This window comes from Ochlerotatus camptorhynchus, unplaced genomic scaffold, assembly GCF_037179485.1.
Source record: "Ochlerotatus camptorhynchus isolate MF236.1 unplaced genomic scaffold, CSIRO-AGI_Acam_v1.1 ptg000041l, whole genome shotgun sequence".
NCBI lineage: Eukaryota > Metazoa > Arthropoda > Insecta > Diptera > Culicidae > Ochlerotatus > Ochlerotatus camptorhynchus.
Window position 1 is genome coordinate 2,045,888 of NW_027040532.1, and position 17,215 is coordinate 2,063,102.

Consider the following 17,215-nt stretch of genomic DNA (forward strand, 5'->3'; position numbering starts at 1 on the left):
AAGCAAGGTATGCTTTATGCGAATTCTTTCTTCCGCGGATCGATCGATCCCCGCGCTGCTTACTCTTCTCTTATCCACCCCGAATTATTCTTCTCGTGGAGCATATGTGTGTATAGATATAGGTACCTAGGGGGAAAGCGTAGGTAAGCAATAGCGAACGTTGTTCCATTCTGGCGGCTCCGAGAACGGCTAACGTTCGAGAGGATGCAGAATCAATTTTATTGCGCAAGGACTCGGGGTATCCATGCAAGGTTATATAATTGACCACCAAATGGTCCGTTGTATGGTTTATGGTGCATGGAGAGAATCGTTTAGTGGATGGCTGGAATAATCTATAGAGCTAGGCTTTTCTAAAAGTTGTGCGGTAATATTTTCCTTCAAGTATCAAGTTTATCAGGTTCGTCAACGGTGGTGCAACCATAGATCATAAACTGCAATAGATCAGTGTTGTGCTAGTAAAGCGTACATACATTATGCCAAACAGAAACGGAGGCGCATGGTTGGTCATTAAAAGTAATGCTTTGAATTTCCTTTCCTAAATCCTTCAATTTTATAAAATTATTCTTCTGTAGATAAACGTCTCTATCTACCTTCTTGGTAACGATAGAATTTTCCTTCGCGGAAATCACAAGAATCCCTCACGTACTGTTCAAATCTCTTCGGCAATTCCATTTCCACTACCACATTTCCTCATTTGACGACCAGCAGGAAGGTTCCGAGGCGCATGAAAACAGAAGGAGCAGGTGGAAAATAATGGAAAATTTTGAACTCACGCCTGGCAGGCACGGCGCACTTCGGACGCGAATGGCTCTGAGATTCGAAAAGAAAATCCACATTGAACATTGAAGCAGAACCGTGCTGGAGCTAGACGAAACGAAGAAACAACTTTTACATTCCGACTGGGCGGATAAAAATATTAGTCATTCGATTCCCGAAGGATTTGTTATTCACTTGCACTCGCTTCCTCCCTAGTCGTCTTTGCGCCCGTATAAGTGAACAACAATATGATGCCAATTTAGGTTGGCCGCTGTGCCAAGACAAGATGTGGGAGGTGTATGGGAAGACGGCGATCTGTTTGTTCAGGCCATAATTCGTATTTCCCGGTCTAGTCTTTTTCCTGTCTGTGTCGTCATCGATGGTGGGTTGGCGTTGATCCGAATGCAGCATCCACTAAGAGCACAGTGGATACTGTTTGAGCTGTTGGTTAAAATATGTCTTATTGGTTCTTTAATTTGGTCAAACAATAAAACTCCGTAGTTACAGTTGTTCTCTCATAACAAATGGTTTTAAAATTCATGATATCCAGTAATTTTTAATATTCATACAAAACGTACACAGTATATTGTACGCCATACATCTGGAGTGGCTTTTGATTTTGGTGTGATTTTTGTACGTTTCAACGGACATTTGGATGTCAACATATCAAAAGGGTAAAATTGCTGACGGCTATTTTTAATAATACTATTATGTTAATTTGCTCTGCGTCACAAGGAGTTTGAATAGAAGGCGGTTAATGTTGGTTTTCAAACACATTTGCTTTAAACTGACTCACTGTTCGGGATAAACTTTCATGTGACTAGACACAAGGAAGCAAAATGAAATATATCACCAGCAGCAGCGGACACATCGATATGCTGGTATACCCGACATCTTCCACCGGGATTGGGTGGCTGTAGGTAGGAACAGGAAGACACTTTTCTAAATTGCTCAATTTTATTGCTCAAATTCATTCCCTTCCAATAGCGAACACAATTTGTGCCAAAAACCAAACCAGATTATAGCGATTCCAATTTTATGCTTTGTTACTTTATGTTGGTGGTGGATGGACGTTGTTAAGATGATACATGTGTATTTCGACTTTTGTGATCTTCGGTTGGTTTGAATTTTTCTCAATTTCCCTGGGCGTATCGTAGAACTTGGCCACTCGATATACAAAATCATGCATTGGTAAACTTTGAATGTTTTCAATTATCATCTTCAAAATTGATCATTGCACACTGCTTGAGGGTTGACATAACCTCTAGTAGAAACGGTATTACTAAGAAAAAATCCAAGTCTTAGCGAACGTTGGTTACTTTAATGCATATTGGAGAACAATAATTCTCTTCATTTGTAAGCAAAACACACGTACATCTTTTCTATCGAATCAAATTCCCTTGCTAGTTTCCACAAGGTTATACATTATTGAACTCAACACTAGCGCAGGTTTTCCACTTACGTAAGAAGAAACAGATAGGTTGCAATCTGCTAGGATCTAGGAAGAAGAAAACTGGTTTGCTTATCGCGAAATCGCGATAGTGAACGTTGCTTCTTTCCGTCATGCATACCTACTTGAGGAAAGGAAAAAGTGGTACGTGAGCAGCGAATATCGGGACAACAAGATGCTCCAGCATCGATCCCAGGAGTAAATTCGTTCTGTTTTGCTTGTTATCTTCCTCCATAGAGCGCGGCAGCAGATGGTATGTTCTGTTCTTTATCTTAGATATATGAAAGGTACCAAGTGGTTCGGCGGCTCCGATAAAAAGATTTTGAACTACGAGCACATACCATGGGTGTTGTTCGCTGAAAGAAATTTGTTGGTCTAAAATTGATTAGATGAGGGTCTCCACTCACTGGCTTCCAATCACTGGCCAAGGGATTAAGGTTAGAATTTTTCTAGCGTCTTTTTTTTTTTTGAAAACGCTAAGAATCCGCATGAATTTTCTGGGTGATTTATTCTAAATGATCAGCTTTTAGGCCTAGTGGTCCCCTAATTGGCCGTATCTGAAATTTCACATTTGCTCCTCACCTTTTTTTCAAAATTTATTTCGATACAAAGTTAGAACACATATTTTACCATATTTGAAATTTGATTTAGGTCTTAAAGGGTTACTTACCGTACCAATCAGGCAAAGGCCTTGTTGTCCTCTGCTGTCCGAAGAAGTTGTCTCCACTCTACTCGATCCATGGCCACACTTCGCCAGCCTCGTAGTCTGCGAAGGCTCTGCAGGTCGCCTTCTACTTGGTCGATCCACCTTGCCCACTGCGCACCTCTTCGTCTTGTTCCTGTTGGGTCGCTTTCGAGAACCATTTTCATTTGGTCGTCGTGCGGCATTCTTACGACGTGCCCAGCCCACCATAATCGCCCAATTTTCGCAATGTGGACGATGGATGGTTCTCCCAGCAGCTGGTCAATTCGTGGTTCATCCGCCTCCTCCACGTTCCGTCATCCATCTACACTCCACCGTAGATGGTACGCAATACCTTCCGTTCGAAAACACCAAGTCTCTCAAGTCCTCCGGAGTCCAAAGTAGGCACGATGACATAATGCGTCTTTGAATTTCTATGCTGGTATCATTTTAGGCGACCACCTCGATTTCGTCACCGTCAATCTGAACTCGGGGTGTGAGGCTAACATTGTTTTCCCTAGAACCTCTTCCTTTCATGTATTTTGTCTTTGATGCGTTGATGGCAAGTCCAATCCGCCTAGCTTCAGCCTTCAGTATGATTTACGTTTCCGCCATCGTCTCAAAGTTCCGTGCCATGATGTCGATGTCATCGGCGAAGTCAAGAAGCTGGATGGACTTTCTGAAGATCGCGCCACTCGTGTCTATCCCAGCTCTTCTAACGCGATGATGAATAGCAGACACGAAAGTCCATCACCTTGCCGTAACCCCCTTCGAGATTCAAAGGGACTCGAGAGTGTCCCCGATACTCGAACAACGCACATCACACGATCCATCCTCGCCTTGACCAATCGCGTCAGTTTATCCAGAAATCCGTACTAGTGCATAATCTGCCATAGCTGATCTCGATCGATTGTGTCGTATGCGGATTTGAAATCGATGAACATATGATGTTCATCGTTGTATTCGCGGCATTTCTGCAGGACCTGCCGAATCGCGAAAATTTGGTCCGTGGTAGCGCGGGCACCCATGAATCCCGCCTGGTATTGCCCCACGAACTCTCTTGCAAATGGTGACAGGCGGTGGCATAGAATTTAGGAGAGTACCTTGTAGGCTCTGGTAGAAAGTAGCCGCTCGATGCCCGCTTTTCCATGCCTTTTGTCCCGTCCAGCAAAGTTCCTGCAGTGCTACGACTTCGAAGTTGCGTGGTTGAAGTTCGTCATAGATTAACCTATCGCAGCCCGGGAAGCCGAGCGATTTGCAGTTCCATGTTCCGAGTTTCCAATCGTAGTCCTTATTTCGTCGCGTAGTTCTAAGCCGATTGATCCGATTCGTATTTCTTTCATCAGTATTTGCAACTTTAAGTTTTTTTCCAGGGCGGCTTGTTGGGCCTGCCTCAACCCACTGTCTCGTCGGAAGACCATCGTGCACAGCTCTCTTTAGAGTCACACGCTGGCGCTAGGACGGTGATCAGCCGCTCCTAACAGGGAGAACAGACGCCGTTTTGAGCCGCACCTCCATGGTGAACAGACGCTCGGGTTTGGTCTTAAAGGGTGTCCACAGTTAAATTGCATCACTTTCTAAAAGCTGTAACATTTTGGGTTAATTTTAATGCAATTTTGGGTGAAATGGCCTCATCGTGTATTGTTTACACTGCGTGAGTTGCATTGTGAAATTTCTAGTAGTTTTGAAAATACCTCAACAACCCACATCTTTCGCACCGACCCATCAGAGAGATGTTGGGAATCCAACAATCTACTGTTTCTCGTGTCATAAAACGTTTCGGAGAACTGGCGATCGGAAGCAAGTAAGTGCAAGAAAAAGTGTTCCGTATTGCGTTGAAGATTACAAGCAGTGGTTGCTGCCTTCAAACGCAAACCCAACTATTCAGTTCGGGATGTCGCTAAAAAAATGCACCTGACAAAAAGTTTCGTGTAGAAAGCCAAGAAACGGTTAGGACTACGTTGATTCAAGGTTCAGAAAGCACCAAACCGCGAAAAAATAGGACAGCTAGAACGCGGGCACGTAAGCTGTATACACAAATGTTGACAAACACACTCAAACTGTTTTTATGTTACTTCATACGCGAAGTTTGCGATTTTCAAAGTTGGATGGAAATGCTATCTAACATTAAGGTGATTCCTTGTAGAGTCCACAAATGGCCACCACGTAGGCTATAAATGCATTTCCACCTCGAATTTTCAATTACACACATCTCGGAAATTATAGTTCCATTTCACCTGAAATTGCTACTGCATGTATGCTGCAGCGCAGCAAACGTGGAGTAACAGTTGCATTGTAGTACGTGTCGTGGAAGCTGATATTTGTGCACTTAAAGTTTCGAAGTGGTAGCGAGAATAAGGATCTCACAGCGAACCACCTTAAGCTTTAGTGTGATAATTTATTAGCTAGAGAATGGTCTTTAGAAGAGTATAGGTAGATAGTTCTGTTAGAGTACGGCAGTATGAAAATTGAATAGAAGTTGAAAATCAGCGAAGGGCTATTAATGCGACAGTACAAAGTCAAACGCACACCTTTTGCCAGTGTGCACTTAATCATAAATCTACAGGCAAAAAGTGTGCGCCAGCCTTTGCTCATTACTGTCTGCGGCTGTGGAATAGTTCTAGTGACGTTTCATTACTACCTAAAGCCTCAATAGGAGGTCTACCCTGTCCCTGAAAAATAAGCTCCCGTAATAGAATACGGGATGTCAATCTGGGGGAGTTGCGCCAAATGCCATCACCTCAAACTCCAAAGGATCCAAAACAAGATCCTTGATAATCCTTAACAGTCCCCGCGGACTAGAAATTTTGAGGTCCACCGCCTGGCTGGTCTTCAGACACTGGAGTTACGGAGAGCTGACTCCATCGTAAGGTTCAGAGATTGCTGTAGGCGATCCGATCAACAGATCGTCAGGGATCTGGCACGTTAGGTTAAGTTAGGTTAAGTAGGTAGAATAACAAATTAAAACATTCAAACAACATACTTCACAAGAAGAAAATTGAAAAACATTACACAGTAAATCAGTCCGCATCGTGCTCTCTTGTCGTGCGGATCTATTTGCTTTTTGCTTAAGGAAGTGTTACTACTACCTAAAACTACAACAAATTTAAACAGCACTTTTCAGTGCTCAAGCTGTAAAACATTTTCTACCTTGTTCAACTCTTATTCCTCTTCGATCCTTGTTTGGACCTTACCCGAGGTAATCCTTCTTGGATATCGATTTGGAAAATTCCTCTTCGATCCTTCAGATTCTTATAGTAATCTGCTTGGACGTCGATTTGGATAAAAATTTACTGCCGCCATGGCCTAAACGCAAAAGAAAGGGGCAAACTCTTGACCCCCCTTCTGATGAAATTAATTTGAGTAATCAATTTGATTTGCTCACGGATGATGAGAATGATCCATCATCCAAGAAAAATTCTAGTAAACTTTCCCGGCTTAATGCCATGAAGGAAAAGATTCCCCCTATTGTGATAACCACTTCCGATTTCCATGCTCTTCGCATGGAACTTTTGAATTTCGTGAAAGTTAAGTTTTCACTACAAATTGGACGTCGGGGTGAATGCCGTGTATTGGCTGAAACCTTGGACGGATTTAAATGTCTGCTCAAGTATCTTACTGAGAAGAAGCACAAATTTTTTACTTACGACACCAAAACTGAACGTGTGTTCAATGTTGTCATGAAAGGACTGCCCAGTGGTGAATCCCTGGATCAGATCGAAGATGAACTGGCAAAATTACTTGGAGTTGTGCCACTCCAAGTAATCAAAATGAAAATGAAATCCCGTCCTGGCGATTCGCGCAACGGGATTTCTAATGATTTTTATTTAGTTCACTTCAAGTCTAGTGAACTAAACAACCTTAAGGCCTTAGAAAAGGCTAGCCTTATGCTCCATGTCCGAGTGAAGTGGGAACACTTCAGGAAGACTGGAGGAAATTTCCAAAACCTCACTCAGTGCCGTAAGTGCCAGGTATGGGGTCCCGGAACTAAAAATTGCTACATGCCAGCTAAATGCATGAATTGTGGTGATTCCTCTCACGCAAAGGACGACTGTCCTGTTAAGGAAGATCCTAAGAAATTTAAATGTTCAAATTGTGGTGAAAACCACAAATCCAATTTTTAGGAATGTAAGACTCGCAAAGCGATCCTACAATCTCGTTCTAACCATCAGGTAGGAAACGCTCCACGTTTCCGAACAGGTACAAATTCCTCTGCTGTTAACAACGGTCAGCGAGGAACAAATTCTACATTCGTACCCGTAGGTACAAATATCACCCCTGCTTCAAATGTTTCATCTGTACCTACTCCCCTCGCTGCTAACAATGTTCAGCGAGTTAATGGAGCTACCTATGCTGCTATTGCAGCGGGTAGAAATCAAAATACTAACCAACGTTCTAACGGAAATTTTGACAATTTTGACTTAGGAAGCATTAATTAATTAATTTATCTTTATTAGGGAGGCTTTCAGCCAATTCAGCCTGGGGCTGGTTCGCCTCGACTTAGGAAGCATTACTGGCCCTAAAATGGAATTTTTACAGAATTCATTAATTGACATGATTTCTGATATGCTTAAATCTAACTCCATGTTTGATGCTATTCAAACTGGAGTAAAATTTGCTAATAATATTGTCATGACTTTAAAATTCAGTAATGGATTTTAAAGCTTTCAATATTTTAAATTGGAATGCTCGATGTCTTAAAGATAATGAAGACGAGCTATTTAACTTTTTGAGAGTTCATAACGTACATATTGCCGTTATAACTGAAACGTTCCTTAAACCTGGCCATAAGGTTAAGAAGGACTAAAATTATTTAATTTATAGAAATGATCGTCTTGATGGACCCTGTGGTGGCGTTGCCATCATTGTTCATAGACGAATCAGAGATAAAATTCTTTCTTCATTTGAAACCAAAGTTGGGTGTTTCTGTTGAAACAAAATTTGGACAACTTACGTTTATAGCTACCTATTTGCCATTCCAATGCGTAGGCCAGCAAAAGAATTTTCTCAAGGGTGACCTTCAGAAACTTACCCGTCATAGGTCTAAATTCTTCATTATTGGTGATTTTAATGCAAAACACCGCTCATGGAATAATGCTCATAGCAATTCCAATGGTAATATTCTGTTTGATGATTGTTATGCAGGTTATTACACTATTCAATATCCAAACAGTCCAACATGATTTTCTTCTGCAAGAAATCCCTCAACTATTGATTTGGTCTTAACTGATTCATGTCAACTTTGTAGCCAATTGGTAACTCATGCTGACTTCGGTTCTGATCACCTTCCAGTAACTTTTGAAATATCCCAAGAAATAATTTCTAATCCCAACAGCTCTACTTTCAATTACCATAGAGCTGATTGGGAGCAATATCGAACATTTATGGAATATAACTTCGATCCAAACATTCCTTTGCAAACCAAAGATGAAATTAATTATGCTCTTGAATCTCTGACTACTTCTATAGTTGAAGCAAGAGCTGCCTCAATACCAAAATGCGAGGTTAAATTCGATTCAATTATAATAGACGATGATCTTCAGCTCTTGATCCGTCTTAAAAATGTAACCGTAGTAACCTGCCATGAAAGTTATCTGGCGGGATTTGCAAAAACAAATTAAAAAGCGATTCTCTGCCCTGAGGAACAAAACTTTTGAAAATAATGTTTCTCAATTAGACCCGAGTTCCAAACCCTTTTGGAAACTCACAAAAATTTTGAAAAAACCTCAAAAGCCTATTCCAGCGCTTAAAGAAGGTGGTAAAATTTTGGTCACAAATTTGGAAAAGCTCAGAAACTTGCTAAGCAATTCGAGAGTTCCCATAATTTCAGTTTTGGGTCTATTGAGAATCAGGTTGCTCGGGATTATCTGAATGTTTTCTCTCGGGAAAATATTTTTGATGATTCCTGGGGGACTGATTTGGACGAAGTAAGGTCTATAACTAAAAAGTTTCAAAATATGAAAGCTCCAGGTGATGATGGAATTTTCTATATCCTCATCAAAAAACTCCCAGAGAGTACCTTGTCTTTCTTGGTAAAATTATTTAACAGATGTTTCCATTTGGCATACTTTCCTGATAAATGGAAAAATGCAAAAGTTGTTCCAATTTTGAAGCCGGATAAAAATCCAGCTGAAGCTTCTAGCTACCGCCCAATAAGTTTGATTTCTTCAATAAGTAAACTTTTTGAAAAGATAATTTTGAATAGAATGATGCTTCACATCAATACGAACTCAATTTTTGCAGATGAGCAGTTTGGATTTCGCCATGGGCATTCAACTACTCATCAACTCTTAAGAGTTACCAATTTAATTCGTTCAAACAAATCGGAAGGCCACTCAACTGGAGTTGCTCTTCTAGACATAGAAAAAGCATTCGACAGTGTTTGGCATGAAGGTTTGATTGCTAAATTGAAAAAGTTTAATTTTCCGCTTTATGTTATGAAATTAGTTCAAAATTATTTAACTGACAGAACTCTGCAGGTAAATTACCAAAATTCCAAATCCAATCGACTACCTATTAGTGCAGGAGTTCCTCAGGGTAGCATTCTTGGGCCTATATTGTACAACATTTTCACTTCGGACCTCCCTGATTTGCCACAGGCATTTCCGCTAAAGGAAGAAGGCTTCGTGTTATTTGCAGCAGACTGCAGAAAAGTTTAGATATTTTCTCTTCTTATTTACAAAAATGGAAGATTTCTCCCAACGCTTCCAAAACTCAACTTATAATATTTCCACATAAGCCTAGAGCTTCCTTTTTGAAACCTAGTACACACAAAAAATTATCATTAATGAAATTGAAAAAAACCATTGGTAGAATTAAAAGTTTGCGTTGGTTCTTTTTGGTAGAAAGTCTTTAGCATTCAAAACAAAAGTCAGCCAACTTTCAATTCAAAAACAACCAAATTTTTACTTTTAAAAGTAGAAACTTTCAAATCAAATTGTAGAACTGTCAATATAAAAACCCATGTTTTTAAATAGACTCACGAAAGGATTTAATTTAAAAGATGGGCATTTTTAACGCAACGATGTATGTTTTCATTTCAAATATGAATTATTTTTCAATTCGACTGCTATATGCTTTGAAGAAAATAACAATAGAAATAATTTATTTAATATATATTCGTTTATTTATATTTTTGATGATGACTGAAAGGGAACTGAATTGTGGAATCTTCCATGAGAAGCATTTTACGCAAATGATACAGTTGGTGATGGTGATGGTGGGAGTAGCCTTTCTTTCCGGCAAGACTGACGAGGCTGCTCAAAACACATAAATTAGTAAAATCGGAAGCATGATCGAAAGTTTTCGAAAATTTCATCAACCTACCTCCAAATCCCGTAACTGGAATATCCTTCCGATCCTTCCACTTGATAGCGTCAGAAGAGAAACAAGCGCGCCGGCGGATGAAAATGTGGGAAACTGCTGCTGCTCATGCATGTTAGCTGCTGGTTTACTTTCTTTTTCACATGTCTAATTTGGCGGGAAACGGTGGTCCAGTATTGTCAAAAACTTTGCAATGAAGAGGTTTTTGACAGTTTTCGACTTTTATTCTAAAAAATACACTCTTAAAATTACAAGCCGAAAGTGAAAGCAACACTTTTAAACCAAAAAAATATGTTTTATTTTGAAAATTTTCATAGTTAAAACTACGAAATTTGGCATACTTTTAATTTGATCATGCAATATTTTTATAGCAACAATTTTTGTTCTTTGTGTGTAGTAGTCACATAGTCACTATGAACGGAGTTCCAATTTCCTGGTCAAACCAAGTGAAATATCTTGGAATAGTACTTGACCAAAAATTAACTTTTAAAGATCACATTGAGGGCATTCAAGCCAAATGTAACAAATATATAAAATGTTTGTATCCTCTTATAAACAGGAAATCTAAACTTTGCCTGACGAATAAACTTCTAATATTTAATCAAGTTTTTAGACCGGCTATGCTTTACGCTGTGCCAATATGGTCTTGTTGTTGCACTACCAGGAAAAAAACACTTCAAAGGATTCAGAACAAAATTCTGAAGATGATTTTGAAGTTGCCTCCCTGGTACAGTACTACCGAAGTACATAGAATTTCGAATGTTGAGACTTTAGAACAAATGTCCAACAAAATTATTAATAATTTCAGGCAAAAATCGTTGCAATCCTCAATTATAACGATTAATCCCCTTTATACTTAGATAAGATTTTGTTTTAGTTTTTAGTTTTAAGATATCAATTGTTATACTGACATGCAGGTTTAAAAAACCTGTTTAAAATACTGAATTGCCAAGACAGGAACAATGTAAAAATACTTAGATATATATCATAACAATTAAGGCTGGTAAGTTACTGTAGTAACAGGAGCACCTAGGTTAAAATGAAATGTAATTTATTTTGAATTTGGAACAAATAAAAAATTACACAGTAAAGGCCCAAGCGCAATGACAGCGGAAGCGGAACGGCAGTGGGAGCGGAAAAGCCCGATCTAAGCAAGCCTACTTGTCGGATTGAAAACTAGTTAGAATCAAATCGACTTCGGTTAGGCATCTTGATGTCATTTGTGACAACTGTCAAACTTTCCGTTTCCGTTCCGCTTCCGCCCGCATTGCGTTTGGGCCTTAAATCACAACATGTACAACACAAAATCAAAAAAGTTCACCAAAGATGAAGAGCCCTTCTGGCTAACCTCTTGCCCTGTATTAGCAATTGTAAACCACATAACAAATCAAAATAAAGAAGAATTTAACTACTTACTACCTAAAGCCCCACGTTTCCGAAAGCATTTTCCAGTCGATGGTGTGTTATAATGCAATTCTTCTTTACCCAGCTATTGTGCTGCTCCTCTCGTCATGACCAACGTGGTCATCTAAGGCTGTGAACCATTTGCTGAGTTGAATTTAACTCGTGGTTTAAAGTGACATTTCGAAAGTTATTTTCTATGTTCGAAAATCCCCGTACTGTCGATCGACCGTTTTTCGAGCCACGGTTGTCAAAATTTAACTTCTTGTCTATCAGAAATAACCATGCTCGGATAGCAGGGTTAATCGATAACTTTCCAACTGTCAAATTTTAACCAAAAGTTAAAAAAAACGCCAAATGGTTCAGAGCCTAAGAGAGAAAGCAGTAGGGTGGTTGTTGCGTGCTCTACCATCATCAGCATTGTTGACGGCTACTCCCGCCTTGAGTTGTTACATTCAAAGTGTTTTTATGTTACTTCATACGTGAAGCTAGCGATATTCAGAGTTGGTTTGAAATGCTATCTAACATGCCATCTACCCTCTTCTAAAGACCATTCTCTAGATAATAAATTATCACACTATAGCTTCATGTTAGACAGCATTTCAAACCAACTCTGGAAGCACACACTACTGCACGATTAAACATACATAAAAGCGGACTTCAAACAAATTCCGGGAAACCAGTATGTGACTGCGAAAGACAAGTTCGATGTTTCAAAGTCCCTGAGGAAACAGCAAATGTCGAAGTTCCCCAAGAATTTCATGATTTGGCAGGCGATTTGTTCGTGGGGGAAAACAGAGCAAGCCTTTCCTAACAACTACAACCGTAAGTGGCCAAGTCTACTTGGATGAGTGCCTGAAGAAAGACTACTTCTGTTTCTCAAATCACACAACCTTCCTACAATTTTTTGGCCGGATCTAGTCTCTTGTCACTACTCCAAGAACGTTCTTTAGTGGCACAAGACGAATGGGGTTAATTTCGTGCCGAAGGATCTCAATCCCCCATACACACCGGAGTTGCTGCCGATCGAAAGATACTGGGCTATAATGAAGCACGAATTCCGTAAGCATCCTAAAGTTGTCACTATAGATCAGGAAATGCTGAAATCATGATTGAAAGCAGAAATGTAGGTTTTGTAGGTCTGTGTGCCACGGAACGGAATGTTGCCTCTATTTTGTTTTTGCCATTTTCCATTCAGTTGTCAAAATGGCGTCGACGCAAGAGGAACAGCGTATCTAAATTTTGCTCGCGCACAAGTGAAATTCAAATTATTCCCACGCAGATTGATTGCATTGGATTGCGTTACAATGAACGATGAAATATACGTCCAGGCGGATTTCAAGCAGCTCTCAGGTCAAGAGTTTACACGGCTACCGGAAAAGGAAATGTTGAAGATAAGTTCAAGCAGAAAAAGTTCTCAAAGTTCCCGAAAAATACTTTGTTTGGAAGTCGATTTGCACCTGTGGGCTGAAAAGCGATATTTTCGTGACAACTGGCATTGTCAAGCAAGATATTTATGAAAAGAAATGTTTGCCAAACCGATGTTTGCCTTTTTTGAAGAAACACAGTTGTTTCGTGCTGTTTTGGCCAAACCTCGCTTCCTGTCACTACGATAAAATGGGTCAGAAATGGTATACCGCCAACAACGTGCAAGTCGTACTCAAGGACAAAAACCCTCTAAACTCGCCGGAGCTGCATCCAATTGAAAAATATTGGGCATTCGTGGGAACCTAAAGAAAACTCAGAAAACAGTTGGAAATGAGAAACAGTTCAAAGCAAATTGACGTTCAAAATCAAATATGGTTCAATAGCGGTACAAAATCTGATGGAAGGTGTGAACAGTGCTGCAAAATCTCAACAATACACGGTGATATTGACAATTCTGCTTTGGTAGAGTCGGTGTATAATGAGTCACGCCAAGAGTGAAGCCAAGTCTACCTATTGAACTGTCAAACCGGCTACCTATCGTGCAAAGTAAACAAGCATTACGATGCTATGAAAGATCCACGAAAGGTATTGCTATTAAATATAAAATATAATCGAAGAAATGATCATATACACGTAGTGAGCATTACATTTGTCAGCGGTACGTTTTGTAATGATCAGTAATTACAATTTCTACTATTTTTCTTTAAGATAATTCGACAAAATCTCTGATATAATGATTTACTACAGCCGTAAATTTTTTTTCCTTGCTAAAAGTTATTTGAAGTTGATGCAGAAGTCCTCTGCTGCCAAGTTAAAGGAAAGGGAATCTTTCGAAAACCGTGATGTGAGTTCAACTGTTTTTTTCTCTTGGCGTGACTCATTATACACCGACTCTATGCTTTGGTCACTCATTTGAGCTACCAGTCATCGTCCAGGCAAACCATGTCAACTGTCAATGACAATGCTGTCAGTGACGAACATGTGTATATTTTTATATTAGCTAAATTTGAAACGAAATTCAATGACTTGAGCAAAACAATTACATGGAGCCGCTAAAGTGAACAAACATCTACGTCCTGAACTATTTGGATAACAATAACACAGAATTTACGAAATTACACTTTTTGTTAACAGGTGAATCATTGATGAAAAAATTAATGAGAAATTGACAAAGGTTTTTTTTTGAGGATCAAGTCTGTCAGTGACTATGTGACGAACAATTTTGTCAATAACGCGCGAAAGTCTGTCAATGACAATGACAAATCTCAGCACTGGGTGTGAAACGTAAAGCCTGACAGTTCGCATTTGGAAAATCGGAAGCCTAATCAAGTAATTTTCCTCTAGTTTGTAGTCGTTGTACTTTAAAATGAAATAAAGTTTGATCATTTATACAATAACGTAATCAGCGTGCACTTAATCATAATTGACCAATTTTTTACCGGATGAAAGAAGATAGAGGCAAATGAATGTGAATGAATGCACGAAATTAATGCAATGATTTACCATGCCTTGTTATACTTTTAAATTGTCTCATCAAAAATATTGGAATGATTCGATACAAAGGTAGTAAAATTACGTTTATTTCTGTTGATTATGATTTAACATTTTAATTGATTAGCCAATCTGGCTCTTCATTTTTGTTTCTACGATTATTCTCATTTAATATTTATGGTTTTCAGCTAGTTTTCGCGCACTTTGAGTAGTTCATAATTTTCCCTTCTGTAACCAGCGCAGTTTGGTGTGTGCGGATTTTCCGTCATGAAGTAATGGAATTTTGTTCTCATGCTCTCTTCTCTATATATATAATACTAAAGGGTGTATGCGTGGAACAGCGCCCAAACATAAACAGCTGTAACTTCTTAGCAGGTATCCAACTGCCATGTCACTTTTATCTTACCAATTTGGGTGGTACCTAAATTTCGTTTCCAACTGGTAGAGGCATAGACGAGTGCACGCATAACATTTGAAAGGGGCCTATCATTTTTTGTAAACAATTTGCTAGGTTCTTTTCACGAGAACCGAAGTACGCCCAAGCAAACCAAGAGCACTATCGGGAAGGGGAGAATTTCCCCTACCCGATGGTGTTGTTTGTTTGCGTGGGCGTATTCGGTTCGCGCGAAAAAGACTTAACACGTTTTGTGTACAAAAGTTGATAGGCCCGTTTCAAATGTTATTATTCATTTGTTCATTTTTAGTAAACAGAACCCCGCTGTTGTGTCACTTTTTGTGGAGTGAGTGAACACAAAGCCATCCGTGCACTCATCTATGCTACGATGTGTGGTTTTAGGTAGCATGCTAAAGAGTCTCGAGTACCCGTTTCTTCGATCTCTATTAAGGTGTTTCCCTGTAGAGTCCATTTTTCCATCACACCTCGCAATTTCAAGAGCACACAACTCAAAATCTAAGAGGTTTATATATCCGCAAATTTCAGACATTGCTTGCTTCTCCGCAGCAAACAACAAGTAGTAGTTTCAGCTACGTGCATTCACAGAAACCTTATTATTTTTACATGTGAAATTGCGAAGTGTAACATGAAAAAGGACGCTACAGGGAATCACCTTTAAGGTGATTCCCTGTAGCGTCCTTTTTCGAGTTACATTTCGCAATTTCACATGTAGAAATAAAAAGGTTTCTGTGAATGCACGTAGCTGAAACAACTACTTGTTGTTTGCTGCGGAGAGTGTGTGAGAAGCAATCACGCTTACCACACTTTATATTAGTCAGCAGGATAATGTTTAACAACTTTTTGTTTACAAAAATTTCCAAAACCCAAAACTTTGAATAAGTAGAATCAAATGTAATCACATTCCATGAAGTTCTTCACCACGACTTACCAACAACATTTCTTATTTTCTGTGTCGTTAAAATTGAGGTTTTCTTTAGACAAAGCTTGACAAACATGTTTCAAATTTTGTGAGTAAAATCGAAACATTTTTATTCAGCTTAATAGGGGAAATGGCTATAATGTCGGCCTAAATGCCCCTAATTTAGGCCCATTCATAAATTCAGCAATCGACTAAATTTTCAATAGTGACCATAATTATCCATAAATACCGTTCATCTAGATAAAATTGGTTGGTTAGATCCATAGGCCAACATTAGAGGCATTTCCCCTATTTCGATTGAAACAGAGTTAATGTCGAAAAAACGCTATTTTTAGGTCGCGTTGTCACATAACGAAGTTTTTTACTTCTACTGTGTTACATCCCGTAAAAAAAAGAACCGTAGAGGTACAATGAAATGTATTGTAACCATACAATAGAGTTTATGGTATTTACAATAAATCGTATTCTCCACAACGATAAAATAACAATAGAATGTATTGTTTCTACAATATAATCAATGGTAAATGGGGGAATATACAATAGATTAAGGGGGTCGTTATGTATCTTAACCATACGAAAAATCACTTTTTCCCGAACAAACTTGAACCATTTACCATTAATTGTATTGTTGTTCTATTGTTGAAAACTCTTACTATATGGGACGTATTGTACATCTATTGTAATAACAATATGTTAAAACTTCGTGTACTATATACACACAATAAGATCGATTGTTGGCAATAGGTTTACTTGTAACTGTATTTTATTTTATGGTAATTGTTTGGTTATTTTTTCCGGGATGCCTTATAACGAATATACGTTTGTTGGATCGCACCATCGGTGCCGGGCTCTGCAACATTTGAAATAAAAGTATAACAAAACATACAAAAACACTATCACAGAAGCAAGCAGCGTTGCCAGATAAACCGATTTATCGGTATTTATACCGATTTCCGAGTTAGATACCGATATACAGATAAGGTTCCTCAGAATACCGATTTTTGAGATTTTATACCGATTTATACCGTTTTTTTTTTTAATAATCTAAATTATAATGCCTGCCCGCACTCGAATTTCGGAGAAAATTTTTGTGAGAGACTTGTATCTTTTTGAATAGGCGAAATGGCTCTAATGTTGGCCTATGGATCTAAGATTGGGCCCATCGCTAAAAATCTGCTATTTATCAATTTTATCTAGATGAACGCGTCATTAGGACGGTACTAATGGATATTTTTGGTCGCTATTGAAAATTTAGTCAATTGCTGAATTTATATATGGGCCCAAATTAGGGGCATTTAAGCCGACATTACATCAATTTCCCCTAACTCTTTCGACTAATGTATGCATTTC

At 39.0% G+C, this 17,215-nt stretch overlaps 1 protein-coding gene across 1 annotated transcript in view; it reads left to right on the plus strand.

The window, feature by feature from the left end:
* unc-104 (kinesin family member unc-104) overlaps positions 1-17,215 on the plus strand; it is a 167,008-nt gene that overhangs the window by 485 nt on the left and 149,308 nt on the right. The window lies entirely within an intron of this gene.